Source organism: Pan paniscus, chromosome X, assembly GCF_029289425.2.
Source record: "Pan paniscus chromosome X, NHGRI_mPanPan1-v2.0_pri, whole genome shotgun sequence".
Taxonomy (NCBI): domain Eukaryota; kingdom Metazoa; phylum Chordata; class Mammalia; order Primates; family Hominidae; genus Pan; species Pan paniscus.
In genome coordinates this window covers 74,360,923-74,375,697 of record NC_073272.2, presented here as the reverse complement: position 1 = coordinate 74,375,697, position 14,775 = coordinate 74,360,923, and the positions used below count along the sequence as shown (strand labels likewise).

Genomic DNA, 14,775 nt, shown 5'->3' with positions numbered 1-14,775 from the left:
GGTTCTCCCAGCATGCAGCTTGAGATCTGAGAACGGGCAGACTGCATCCTCAAGTGGGTCCCTGACCCCCGAGTAGCCTAACTGGGAGGCACCCCCAAGTAAGGGTGGACTGACACCTCACACGGCCAGGTACTCCTCTAAGACAAAATTTCCAGAGGAATGATCAGGCAGCAGCATTTGCGTTTCACCAATATCCACTATTCTGCAGCCACCACTGCTGATACCCAGGCAAACGGGGTCTGGAGTGGACCTCCAGCAAACTCCAACAGACCTGCAGCTGAGGGTACTCTCTGTTAGAAGGAAAACTAACAAACAGAAAGGACATCCACACCAAAAATGCATCTGTACGTCACCATCATCAAAGACCAAAAGTACATAAAACCACAAAGATGGGGAAATAACAGAGCAGAAAAACTGGAAACTCTAAAAAGCAGAGCACCTCTCCTCCTGCAAAGGAATGCAGCTCCTCACCAGCAATGCAACAAAGCTGGACGGAGAATGACTTTGATGAGCTGAGAGAAGAAGGCTTCAGACGATCAAACTACTCTGAGCTACAGGAGGAAATTCGAACCAATGGCAATGAAGTTAAAAGTGTTGAAAAACAATTAGACGAATGGATAACTAGAATAACCAATGCAGAGAAGTCCTTAAAGGTCCTGATGGAGCTGAAAATCAAAGCACGAGAGCTACGTGATGAATGCAGAAGCCTCAGGAGCCGATGTGATCAACTGGAAGAAAGGGTATCAGTGATGGAAGGTGAAATGAATGAAATGAAGTAAGAAGAGAAGTTTAGAGAAAAAAGAATAAAAAGAAACAAACAAAGCCTCCAAGAAATATGGGACTATGTGAAAAGACCAAATCTACATCTGATTGGTGTACCTGAAAGTGATGGGGAGAATGGAACCAAGTTGGAAAACGCTCTGCAGGATATTATCCAGGAGAACTTCCCCAATCTAGCAAGGCAGGCCAACATTCAGATTCAGGAAATACAGAGAATGCCACAAAGATAATCCTCGAGAAGAGCAACTCCAAGACACATAATTGTCAGATTCACCAAAGTTGAAATGAAGGAAAAAATGTTAAGGGCAGCCAGAGAGAAAGGTCGGGTTACCCACAAAGGGAAGCCCATCAGACTAAGAGCGGATCTCTCGGCAGAAACTCTATAAGCCAAAAGAGCGTGGGGACCAATATTAAACATTCTTAAAGAAAAGAATTTTCAACCCAGAATATCATATCCAGCCAAACTAAGCTTCATAAGTGAAGGAGAAATAAAATCCTTTACAGACAAGCAAATGCTGAGAGAATTTGTCACTACCAGGCCTGCCCTAAAAGAGCTCCTGAAGGAAGCACTCAACATGGAAAGGAACAACTGGTACCAGCCACTGCAAAAACATGCCAAATTGTAAAGACTATCAAGGCTAAAAAGAAACTGCATCAACTAACGAGCAAAATACCAGCTAACATCATAAAGACAGGATCAAATTCACACATAACAAGATTAACTTTAAATGTAAATGGACTAAATGCTCCAATTAAAAGACACAGACTGGCAAATTGGATAAAGAGTCAAGACCCATCAGTGTGCTGTATTCAGGAAACCCATCTCATGTGCAGAGACACACATAGGCTCAAAATAAAAGGATGGAGGAAGATCTACCAAGCAAATGGAAAACAAACAAAGGCAGGTGTTGCAATCCTAGTCTCCGATAAAACAGACTTTAAACCAGCAAAGATCAAAAGAGACAAAGAAGGCCATTACATAATGGTAAAGGGATCAATTCAACAAGAAGAGCTAACTATCCTAAATATATATGCACCCAATAGAGGAGCACCCAGATTCATAAAGCAAGTCCTGAGTGACCTACAAAGAGACTTAGACTCCCACACAATAATAATGGGGAACATTAACACCCCACTGTCAACATTAGACAGATCAACGACACAGAAAGTCAACAAGGATACCCAGGAATTGAACTCAGCTCTGCACCAAGCAGACCTAATAGACATCTACAGAACTCTCCACCCCAAATCAACAGAATATACATTCTTTTCAGCACCACATCACACCTATTCCAAAATTGACCACATAGTTGGAAGTAAAGCACTCCTCAGCAAATGTAAAAGAACAGAAATTATAACAAACTGTCTCTCAGACCACAGTGCAATCAAACTAGAATGCAGGATTAAGAAACTCACTCAAAACCGCTCAACTATATGGAAACTGAACAACCTGCTCCTGAATAACTACTGGGTAAATAACGAAATGAAGGCAGAAATAAAGATGTTCTTTGAAAGCAACGAGAACAAAGATACAACATACCAGAATCTCTGGGACACATTCAAAGCAGTGTGTAGAGGGAAATTTATAGCACCAACTGCCCACAAGAGAAAGCAGGAAAGATCTCAAATTGACACCCTAACATCACAATTAAAAGAACTAGAAAAGCAAGAGCAAACACATTCAAAAGCTAGCAGAAGGCAAGAAATAACTAAGATCAGAGCAGAACTGAAGGAAATAGAGACACAAAAATCCCTTCAAAATATTAATGAATCCAGGAGCTGGTTTTCTGAAAAGATCAACAAAATTGATAGACCGCTAGCAAGACTAATAAAGAAGAAAAGAGAGAAGAATCAAATAGACGCAGTAAAAAGTGATAAAGGGGATATCACCACTGATCCCACAGAAATACACACTACCATCAGAGAATACTGTAAACACCTCTATGCAAATAAACTAGAAAATCTAGAAGAAATGGATAAATTCCTTGACACATACATCCTTCCAGGACTAAACCAGGAAGAACTTGAATCTCTGAATAGACCAATAACAGGCTCTGAAATTGAGGCAATAATCAATAGCTTACCAACCAAAAAAAGTCCAGGACCAGATGGATTCACAGCCGAGTTCTACCAGAGGTACAAGGAGGAACTGGTACCATTCCTTCTGAAACTATTCCAATCAATAGAAAAAGAGAGAATCCTCCCTAACTCATTTTATGTGGCCAGGATCGTCTTGATACCAAAGCCTGGCAGAGACACAACAAAAAAAGAGAATTTTAGACCAATATTCTTGATGAACATCAATGCAAAAATCCTCAATAGAATACTGGCAAAGCAAATCCAGCAGCACATCAAAAAGCTTATCCACCATGATCAAGTAGGCTTCATCTCTGGGATGCAAGGCTGGTTCAACATATGAAAATCAATAAATATAATCCAGCATATAAACAGAACCAAAGACAAAAACCACATGATTATCTCAATAGATGCAGAAAAGGCCTTTGACAAAATTCAACAGCCCTTCATGCTAAAAACTCTCAATAAATTAGGTATTGATGGGATGTATCTGAAAATAATAAGAGCTATCTATGACAAACCCACAGCCAATATCATACTGAATGGGCAAAGACTGGAAGCATTCCCTTTGAAAACTGGCACAAGACAGGGATGCCCTCTCTCACCACTCCTATTCAACATAGTGTTGGAAGTTCTGGCCAGGGCAATCAGGCAGGAGAAGGAAATAAAGGGTATTCAATTAGGAAACGAGGAAGTCTAATTGTCCCTGTTTGCAGATGACATGATTGTATATCTAGAAAACCCCATTGTCTCAGTCCAAAATCTCCTCAAGGTGATAAGCTACTTCAGCAAAGTCTCAGGATACAAAATCCATGTACAAAAATCGCAAGCATTCTTAAACACCAATAACAGACAAACAGAGAGCCAAATCAGGAGTGAACTCCCATTCACAATTGCTTCAAAGAGAATAAAATACCTAGGAATCCAACTTACAAGGGATGTGAAGGACCTCTTCAAGGAGAACTACAAACCACTGCTCAATGAAATAAAAGACGATACAAACAAATGGAAGAACATTCCATGCTCATGGGTAGGAAGAATCAATATCGTGAAAATGGCCATACTGCCCAAGGTAATTTATAGATTCAATGCCATCCCCGTCAAGCTACCAATGACTTTCTTCACAGAATTGGAAAAAACTACTTTAAAGTTCATATGGAACCAAAAAAGAGCCCGCATCGCCAAGTCAATCCTAAGCCAAAAGAACAAAGCTGGAGGCATCACACTACCTGACTTCAAACTATACTACAAGGCTATAGTAACCAAAACAGCACGGTACTGGTACCAAAACAGAGATATAGACCAATGGAAGAGAACAGAGCCCTCAGAAATAACGCCGCATATCTACAACTATCTGATCTTTGACAAACCTGACAAAAACAAGCAATGGGGAAAGGATTCCCTATTTAATAAATGGTGCTGGGAAAACTGGCTAGCCATATGTAGAAAGCTGAAACTGGATCCCTTCCTTACAACTTATACAAAAATTAATTCAAGATGGATTAAAGACTTAAATGTCAGACCTAAAACCATAAAAACCCTAGAGGAAAACCTAGGCAATACCATTCAGGGCATAGGCATGGGGAAGGACTTCATGAATAAACACCAAAAGCAATGGCAACAAAAGCCAAAATTGACAAATGGGATCTAATTCAACTAAAGAGCTTCTGCACAGTGAAAGAAACCACCACCAGAGTGAACAGGCAACCTACAGAATGGGAGAAAATTTTTGCAACCTACTCATCTGACAAAGGGCTAATATCCAGAATCTACAATGAACTCAAACAAATTTACAAGAAAAAAACAACCCCATCAAAAAGTGGGCGAAGGATATGAACAGACACTTCTCAAAAGAAGACATTTATGCAGCCAAAAAACACATGAAAAAATGCTCACCATCACTGGCCATCAGAGAAATGCAACTCAAAACCACAATGAGATACCATCTCACACCAGTTAGAATGGCGATCATTAAAAAGTCAGGAAACAACAGGTGCTGGAGAGGATGTGGAGGAACAGGAACACTTTTACACTGTTGGTTGGACTGTAAACTAGCTCAACCATTGTGGAAGTCAGTGTGGTGATTCCTCAGGGATCTAGAACTAGAAATACCATTTGACCCAGCCATCCCATTACTGGGTATATACCCAAGGATTATAAATCATGCTGCTATAAAGACACATGCACACGTATGTTTATAGCAGCACTGTTCACAATATCAAAGACTTGGAACCAACCTAAATGTCCAACAATGATAGAGTGGATTAAGAAAATGTGGCACATATACACCATGGAATACTATGCAGCCATAAAAAATGATGAGTTCATGTCCTTTGCAGGGACATGGATGAAGCTGCAAATCATCATTCTCAGCAAACTATCGCAAGGACAAAAAACCAAACACTGCATGTTCTCACTCATTAGTGGGAATTGAACAATGAGAACACATGGACACAGGAAGGGGAACATCACACACTGGGGACTGTTGTGGGGTCGGGGGATGGGGGAAGGATAGCATTAGGAGATACACCTAATGCTAAATGACGAGTCGATGGGTGCAGCACACCAACATGGCACATGTATACATATGTAACAAACCTGCACATTGTGCTCATGGACCCTAGAACTTAAAGTATAATAATAATTTTTAAATAAATAAATAATAAAATAAAATAATATAAAATAAAAAAATTCAGTAAAGTTGCGGGACACAAGATCAACATACAACAATCAGTAGCATTTCTCAACAGCCAACAATCTGAAAAGGAAATCAAGAAAGTAATCCCACTTACAATAGCTACAAATAAAACTAAATACTTAGGAATTAACCTAATCAAAGAAGTGAAAGATCTCTGCAATGAAAACTATAAAGCACTGATGTAAAAAATTGAAGAAGACAGAAGAAAATGGAAAGACATTCCATGTTCATGTATTGGAAGAATCGATGTTGTTAAAATGTCCATACTACCCAAAGCAATCTACAGATTTAATGCAATTCCTATCTATTTTCTATTTCTTTACAGAAATTTTATTTCTATACAGAAATAACAAAAACAATACTAAAATGTATTTAAAACCACAAAAGAGCCAGAATAGCCAAAGCTATCCTAAACAAAAAGAACGAAACTGAAGGAATTACATTACCTGACTACAAATTATACTACAGAGCTACAGAAGCCAAAACAGCATGGTACCAGCATAAAAACAGACACGTAGACCAATGCAACAGAATACAGAAACCAGAAACAAATTCACACACCTGCAGTGAACTCATTTTCAACAAAGGTGCCAAGAACATACACTAGGGAAAAGACTATAAATGGCGCTGAGAAATCTGGATATCCACGTACAGAAGAATGAATCTAGAATCCTGTCTTTTGCCGTATACAAAAATCAAATCAAAATGGATTAAAGACTTAAATCTAAGACCTCAAACTATGAAACTACTACAAGAAAACATTGGGGAAAATCTCCAGGACATTGGCCTGGGGAAAAATTTGTTGAGTAATACCCTACAAACACAGGCAACCAAAGCAAAAATGGACAAATGGGATTACATCAAGTCGAAAAGCTTCTGCACAGCAAAGGAAACAATCAACAAAATGAAGAGACAACCCACAGAAGGGGAGAAAATATTTGCAAACTACTCATCTGACAAGGAATTAATAACCAGAATATATAAGGAGCTCAAACAACTCAATGGGAAAAATGTCTAATAATTCAATTTTTAAATGAGCAGATTTGAATAGACATTTCTGAAAAGAATACATCACAAATGACAAGCAGATATATGAAAATGTGCTGAACATTATTGATTATCAGAGAAATGAAAATCAAAACTATAGTGAGATACTGTCTTACCCCAGGTAAAATGCCTTTTATTTAAAAGACAGGCAATAATATATGCTGGTGAGGATGTGGAGAAAAGGGAACCATCATACACTATTGGTGGGGATGTAAATTAGTACAACTACTAATGGAGAACTCAAAAAAACTAAATATAGAGCTACCATATGATCTGGCAATCCCACTCCTAGGTATATACCCAAAAGAAAGAAAATCAGTATATCAAGGAGGTATCTGCACTCCCATATTTATTGCAGCACTATTTACAATAGCCAAGATTTGCAAGCAACCTAAGTGTTCATCAACAGATGAATGGATAAAGAAAATGTGGTACATATACACAATGGAGTACTATTCACCCATAAAAAATGAAATCCTGTCATCTGCAACAACACAGATGGAAATGGAGATTATTATGTTAAGCAAAATAAGCCAGGCACAGAAAGACAAAGATCACATGTTCTCACTTATTTGTGGGAGCTAAAAATTAAAATAATTGAACTTATGAAGATAGAGAATAGAAGGATGGTTACCAGAGGCTAAGAAAGGTAGTGGGCATAGGGTAGGAAGTGGAGGCGGTTAATGTGTACAAAAAAATAGTTACAAAGAATGAATAAAACCCAGTTTTTGCTAGCATAACAGGGTGACTATAGAGAAAATAATTTAACTGTACATTTATAAATAACTACGATGTTATTATTAGATTGTTTGTAACACAAAGGACAAATGTTTGAGAGGATGGTTACCCCATTTACCCTGATGTAATCATTACATGTTGCATGCTTGCATCAAAATATTTCATGTAACCCATAAATATACACACCTAGTTTGTACCCATAAAAATTTTTTTAAAAAAGAAAACAGGAAACATTTCAAAACAATCATCTAAGATTCACCCTGAAGAAACTTGAAAATTCTTACCACTGAGTTTTTAAAAAGCTTTAAAAAAGAAATTTATAAAACAGAAAAAGAGCAAAACAAACCCAAAGCAAGCAGAAGGAAGGAAATAATAATGATAATATGAGAAATCAAAAAAAATTAAAAACCAAAATCTAGCTCTTTGAAAAGATCAATAAACTGCATGTGAATCTACATTATCTCAAAATGAAAAGTTTATTTAAAAATAATTTGAAAAATAAAATACTTTTTTGAAAACAGTAAAAATAAAAAGCATTAACTATTGATGGGAATATAAATGGTACTCATAAGTTACCTTTCCTCTCCATCCTATTTAAAATTATCCCTCCACATTTGTATCAGTCAGCGTTCTCGAAACAGACCAATAGGAGATAAATATGTAAATATACATATATTTATAAGTATATAAAGACATATATAGAATATATTTCAAGGAATTGGCTCACATAGTTGTGGGGGCTGGCAAGTCTGAATTCTGTAGGACAGGCTGGCAGGCTGGAAACTCCAGCAGGAGTTGATGCAGCAATCTTGACTTGGAAATCTGTAGGGCAAACCAGCAGGCTAGAAACTTGGCAGAATGTGACACTTTAGTCTTGACATATTTCTTTGCCAGAAAAACTTCAGGATTTGCTCTTACAGCCTGAGACTCATTGGATGAAGCCCATCCACATTATGAAGGGTAATATGCTCTACTTCAAATCAAATTATTGTACATGTAAACCACAAAATGCCTTCATAGAAACACCTAAATCAATGTTTGATTAAATAACGGTGCTATAAACTAGCTAAGTTGACGTATTTTTTATTGTTTTTATTGTTTTTTTAAAAAGGGAGTCTCGCTCTGTCACCCAGGCTGGAGTGCAGTGGTGCAGTCTCAGCACACTGCAACCTCCACCTCCTGGGTTCAAGGGATTCTCCTGTCTCAGCCTCCCAAGTAGCTGAGATTACAGGTGCCTGCCATCATGCCCGGCTTATTTTTGTATTTTAGTAGAGACGGGGGTTCACCATGTTGGTCAGGCTGATCTCAAACTCCTGACCTCAAATGATCCACTCGCCTCGGCCTCCCAAAGTGCTGGGATTACAAGCATGAGCCACCATGCCTGGCCCAAGATGACATATAAAATGAACCATAACAATCTACCCCTAACCAAATAGGCACCCATACATATATCTCCACATAAAGATAATAACAAATTCATGCTTCCATCTAACAAGACACAACTCTTGTTACAACTCTGTACAACTGAAAATGCACTAACCCTTTCCTCGTGAGAGGATGCAAAGTCCCTGGGTTATGTTCATTCTTCTCCTTGATATTCTGTGACTTAAATACTGTGATGTAAGGTTAATTATTACTAATACATTTTATTTTATATGATAAGGAGATGAGAGAAAATAAATGAAAATTGACATGAATATACACACAAGCATATTTATGACAAAGAAAAATTCTATGAGTATTTCCCCCTTATTATAAGGAAGAACTACTCATAATAATTACAATTCTTGGCCGGGCATGGTGGCTCACACCTGTAATCCTAGTACTTTGGGAGGCCGAGGCGGGCAGATCACCTGAGGTTGGGAGTTCGAGGCCAGACTGACCAACATGCAGAAACTCCATCTCTGCTAAAAATACAAGATTAGCAGGGCGTAGAGGCGCATGCCTGTAATCCCAGCTACTTGGGAGGCTGAGGCAGGAGAATCGTTTGAACCCGGGGGGCGGAGGTTGCGCTATTGCACTCCAGCCTGGGCAACAAGAGCAAAAACTCCATCTCAAACACTAGTACTACTACTACTAATAATAATAATAATTACGATTCTCGTTTCTGCAACTGGTCATCTGCAACTCCTAGCTGGTATTTAAAACAACCTTCTTCCATTACCCATTCCATATTCCCTTTGCCCTCAGAAAATATCTCAGCTTCTTATGGTTCCTTCCCTGGTGGGCTGGGGTAGGGTGACCCAAACCTTCATTTCGGAGAGTTCTGAGCAATTAGTACTCCCGTTGAGTTGAATTATAGTAGTGCTTTTTAGAGATGGGAGTCTCACTATGTGGCTGAGACTGGCCTTGAATTCCTTGGCTCAAACAATACTCCTGCTTCAGCCTCTTGAGTAACTGGGACTACAGATGTGTGCCACCATGCCCAGCTGTAGCTTTCCGCTGACCTTAATCACAGGACCTGGTAGTACTAAGAGATCTTCTAATGGGTCTACTGTATTCCAGACATACTCATACTTACTTACCTCTATTGTGAAGTAAGAGCCCAACAAGTTGCAAACTGTTTCCTTGGTAATCAAGATCAATCACGCCAGCAGTACAGTAACTCCCTTTGTTGCCCATTAACTTAGAGGCACAAGAAGCCCAAAGTAGCAGGGTAACAATCTTAAATTACAGTTCAATTGAATTATTGTATCTCCTGGTGGTAGCATCCCACCCTTTGGAACTAAGACCTCAAGACCAGCATGGCATAAGGTCATGGGGACAGGAAGCAAAAATTTTGCTAGTGGATAACTAGGGTATAGTAAGTAATACCACTCCAATTTTCACCCCTTGATTCCTGGACCTGTGAATCCTGTCTATAGGAGAAAGAGCACCATATATTTGACACTTATTTAGAGCACATATAGCCTCCTAAAGAGCATGCCCCAGTCCTGCAAGGTGGTGCCATGTAGTTAATACTATAACCAAGTCTTTAAAAGGCCATTACATTATTCTACCAAACCAGTTGCTTCAGGATGGCTGGGAACATGGTGAGGCCAGTGAATTCGATGAACTTGGGCCCACTGCTCCAACTTCATATGTAAAGTGAGTTCCTTAATCAGAAGCAATGTTATGTAGAATAACATGGCAGTGGATAAGGCATTCTGTAAGTCCACAGATGGTAGTTTTGGCAAAATCATTGTGAGCAAGGAAGGTAAATCCATACTTAGAGTAAGTTTCTATTCCAGTAAGAAAAAATGCTGTCCCTTCTATGATAGAAGTGGTTGAATATAATCAACCAGACATCAATAACTTGCTGATCACCCTGGGGAATGACTCAGTGATGGTCTCTGCTGCTGGCAGATTGAGTACTCTGAGCAGTGGGTATAGCCAGGTCAACCTTAGTGAATTGAAGTCCATGTTGCTAATCCCATGAATAATTTATATCCCTACCACCATGACCACTTTGTAAATGAGCCCGTTGGGCAATGACAGAAGTAGCTGAGGAAGGTGACTGACTGTTATCCACAGAACAGGTCATCCTATCCACTTGATTATAAAAATCTTGCTCTGCTGAGGTCGTTCTTTGGTTAGCATTCACATGGGACACAAATATCTTCAGGGTTTTTTTTTAACCCATTCATAGAGGTCCACCCACATATCTTTTTCTCTTACCTCCTCATCACCAATTTTCCAATCATGTTCCTTCCAAGTCCCTAACCATCCATCTAAACCACTGGACACCGTCCATGAACCAACATACACTCAAACTTCTGGCCATTTCTCCTTCTAAGTAAAAATGAACAACAAGGTACAATGTGCAGTGCTCTATGTTCTGCCCACCGGGAGGATTTCCCTTCATCGCTGTCTTTCTGGGATATCCCAGAAAGGGGTTATTGTGGCGGAGCTGCCCACTTTCAGGTGGTGGCTTCATATCATGGACAACCATCTGTAAACCAGGCTCATTTCCTCTTCTTCATTCAACTTATCACAGAGAACTCCTATGAGGCAATAGGCGCAGGGTGGGAGAGAGGGGGTAATATACTAAGAGTGGGGCCATAGGCATTTGGGCCACTTCTTCATGTAGCTTACTTGTGCCTTCTGGGCCTGCTCAAGCCCAACTTTGTATACAATTTCCATTTGGTGATTGAGTGCTGGTGTGCATGCCCAACTTTATGGCTTGGTGGGTCAGATAATACTCAGTTCATGAAGGACAGCTCAGGTCACATTGTAGCATCAGCATGGTGACCAAAGTTTAATTTTTCAGTCTCTACTAAGGCCCAGTAGCAAGCCAAAAGCTGTTTCTCAAAAGGATAGTAGTTATCTGCAGAGGACAGCAGAGCTTTGCTCCAAATTCCTATGAATATGTGTTGCAATTCACCTATAGCGGCCTGCCAAAGGCTCCAAGAAGCATTTCTATCTGCCACTGACACTTCAAGCACCATTGAATCTTCTGGAACATATGGCCCAAGTGGCAGAGCAGCTTGCATGGCAGCCTGGACCAGTTGCAGAGACTTCACTTGTTCTGGGCCCCACTCAAAACTAGCAGCTTTTTAGGTCACTCAGTAAATGAGCCAAATGAGAAATATGTTGCCTCAAAAGTTTAAAGAGGCCCATCAGGTGTTGTGCATTTTTTCTGGTTGTAGAAAAGGCCAGATGCAAGAACATAATCTTTACCATAGAAAGGATATCTTTATATGCCCCGCATCACTGGAGCCATAGAAATTTCTGAGGTAAAAATTCATAGAAAAAATTTCACTGATGTAAAAGTTATCTTATTTTAAAAAATTTCTTTCTCACCCTCTGATGTGTAAATGTATTACCAATAAGTCTAGAGTAGTTGCTGTTGCTTGCTCACTAGGTCCAATCAACATAATGTCATCCATGCAATGAATCAGTGTGATGTCTTGTGGAAGGGGAAGTCAAGCAAGTTTCCTGTGAAGTAAATTATGAAATAAGGTAGAGAACTGATAGAGATAAGAAAAGTATTGCCAGCTTTGCCAGATTAAGCAAACTTCTTCTGGTGGTCTTTACTAACAGACATTTAGAAAAAAGGCATTTGCCAAATTGATAGCTGCATAGCAGATACCAGAAGATATATTAATTTGTTAAAGCAATGAAACTACATCTGGTGCAGCAGCTGCAATTGGAGTCACTACCTGGTTAAGCTTTTGAAAATCCACTGTCATTCTCCAAGATTCAACTTTTAAAAAATTGACACATAATAATTATACATATTTATAGGGTACAACATGATGGATGTTTCCATAAATGTATAAATTGTATAGTGATCGAATCATGGTAATTACCATATCCATCACCTTAAGCATTTATCATTTCTCAAAAATATGAAATACTTCACGAATTTGCATGTCATCTTTGCACAGGGGTCGTGATAATCTTCTCTGTATTGTTCTAATTATAGTATATGTGTTGTTGAAGAAAGCAAAAAATCCATGTGTTTTCTGTATAGGCCAAATAGGTAAGTTGAATGGGGATATGGTGGGAATCATCACCCTTGCATTTTTCAAGCCGTTGGTGGTGGCACTGATCTCTACAGTCCCTCCAGGAATGTAGTATTGCTTTTTGTTTAATATTTTTCTAAGCAGAGGCAGTTCTAGTGAGTTCCACTTGACCTTTTCTACCATAATAACCCTCAATCCACAAGCCAGGGAATCAATGTGCGGATTCTACCAGTTGCCGCTGACTGTGTCTATTCCAATTATATGTCCCAGAACTGGGGAAATAACCAGAGGATGGGTTCAGGAACCTACTGAGGCCACTATGAGGTAGATGTGAACTAAAACTCCATTAAATAACTGATCCCCATAAGCCCCTAATCTGACTGGTGGACCACAGTGCCATTTTGAGTCTCCTGGAATTCACGTCAGTTCAGAGCTTGTGTTTAGTGATTTCTGAAAAGTCTGATTATTTCATTTCCCCCAGTATCCTCTTTACTATTGTAAGTAGTCATTAGTGCATTTAAACCTAATCAGATCAGAGAAGCAATTTTGGAAACTTCAGAACCAATTCAGAAAACCCATCCTTAAGATTCTGTTCCTCTAGAACCATTCTTGGTAACAAAAGCTATGTCAGTCAGTGTTCTTCAGAAAAATAGAACAAATAGAATCTTATTTTTAAAGATAACTCTTATAAATAAGATTTATATTTTATCTTTTTTATTATTTTATTTATCTTTTTTATTTTGTCTTTATAAAATTTATAAGTGAGTTGTCTTTAAAAATTGGCTCATGCAATTGTGGGGGCTGGCAAGTCTGAAATCCACAGAGCAGGCTGTCGGACTAGAAACTCTGCAGGAGATGATGCTACAGTCTTGAGGCAGAATTCCTTCTCCTCCAGGAAACATCATGTTTGTTCTTAAGGCCTTCAAGTGATTGGATGAGGCCCAGCCACATTATTGAGGGTAATCTCCTTTACTTCAAGTCAACTGATTCGTACATGTTAACCACATCCATAAAATACCTTCACAGCAACATCTAGATTAGTATTTGATTTAATAACTGGGTAGTATAGCATAGCCAAGTTGACACTTAAAAAAATAACAATCACGGCCAGACGCGGTGGCTCACACCTGTAATCCCAACACTTTGATCTGCCAAGGCGGGCAGATCACCTGAGATCGGGAGTTTGAGACCAGCCTGACCAACATGGAGAAACCCCATCTCTACTAAAAAATACAAAATTCGCCTGGCATGGTGGCACATGCCTGTGACCCCAGCTACTCTGGAGGCTGAGGCAGGAGAATTGCTTGAACCCGGGAGGCGGAGGTTGCAGTGAGCCAAGATCACACCATTGCACTCCAGCCTGGGCAACAAGAGTGAAACTCCATCTCAAAAAAAAAAAAAAAATTAACAATCACAACACTCTGTATTCCATTTCCTTGCCTTATTTTTCTTCTAACTTATCTGCATATAACATATTCCATATTTTATTTAGGCATTTGGGGTTTTATCTGTTTCCTCCCAACTTCAATGTAATATCCAGAAGGAAGGGACTTTTGTCTACTTTTTTCAGTTTGCTCTGGTTTGAATGTGTCCCCTCCAAAATCCAGGTGCTGAAATGTAATGGCCAATGTGATGGTATTAAGAGGTAGGGCCCTTGAGAGGTAATCAGGTAATGAGGGCTCCTCCCCTCAAGAATGAGATTAAGGCCCTTAGAAAAGATTCTTCATGCATCATTTGGCTCACTTGCCCTTCTGCCTTCCACCATGTGAGAACATCATGTCCGCTTAACAAGGAGGATGCAGCAACAAAGCTCCATCTTGAAAGCAGCGCTCATCAGAAAACTGAACATATCCAGTGCCCTGATCTTAGAGTTACCAGACTCCAGAACTGTGAGAAGATAAATTTCTGTTATTTATAAATTATCCAGTCTCAGGTATTCTTTTATAGCAGTACAAACAGACTGAGACACTGTTGCATACATAACCCCTA

The 14,775-nt window shown here is 39.3% G+C and overlaps 1 non-coding gene across 1 annotated transcript; it reads right to left on the bottom strand.

Annotated features, from left to right (window-relative positions):
* Positions 1–12,663: 12,663 nt before the first annotated feature.
* LOC112438519 (U6 spliceosomal RNA) lies at positions 12,664–12,768 on the bottom strand. Its single transcript, XR_003026935.1, has one exon. It is a non-coding gene; the product is annotated as a U6 spliceosomal RNA (small nuclear RNA).
* Between the last annotated feature and the right edge of the window lie 2,007 nt (positions 12,769–14,775).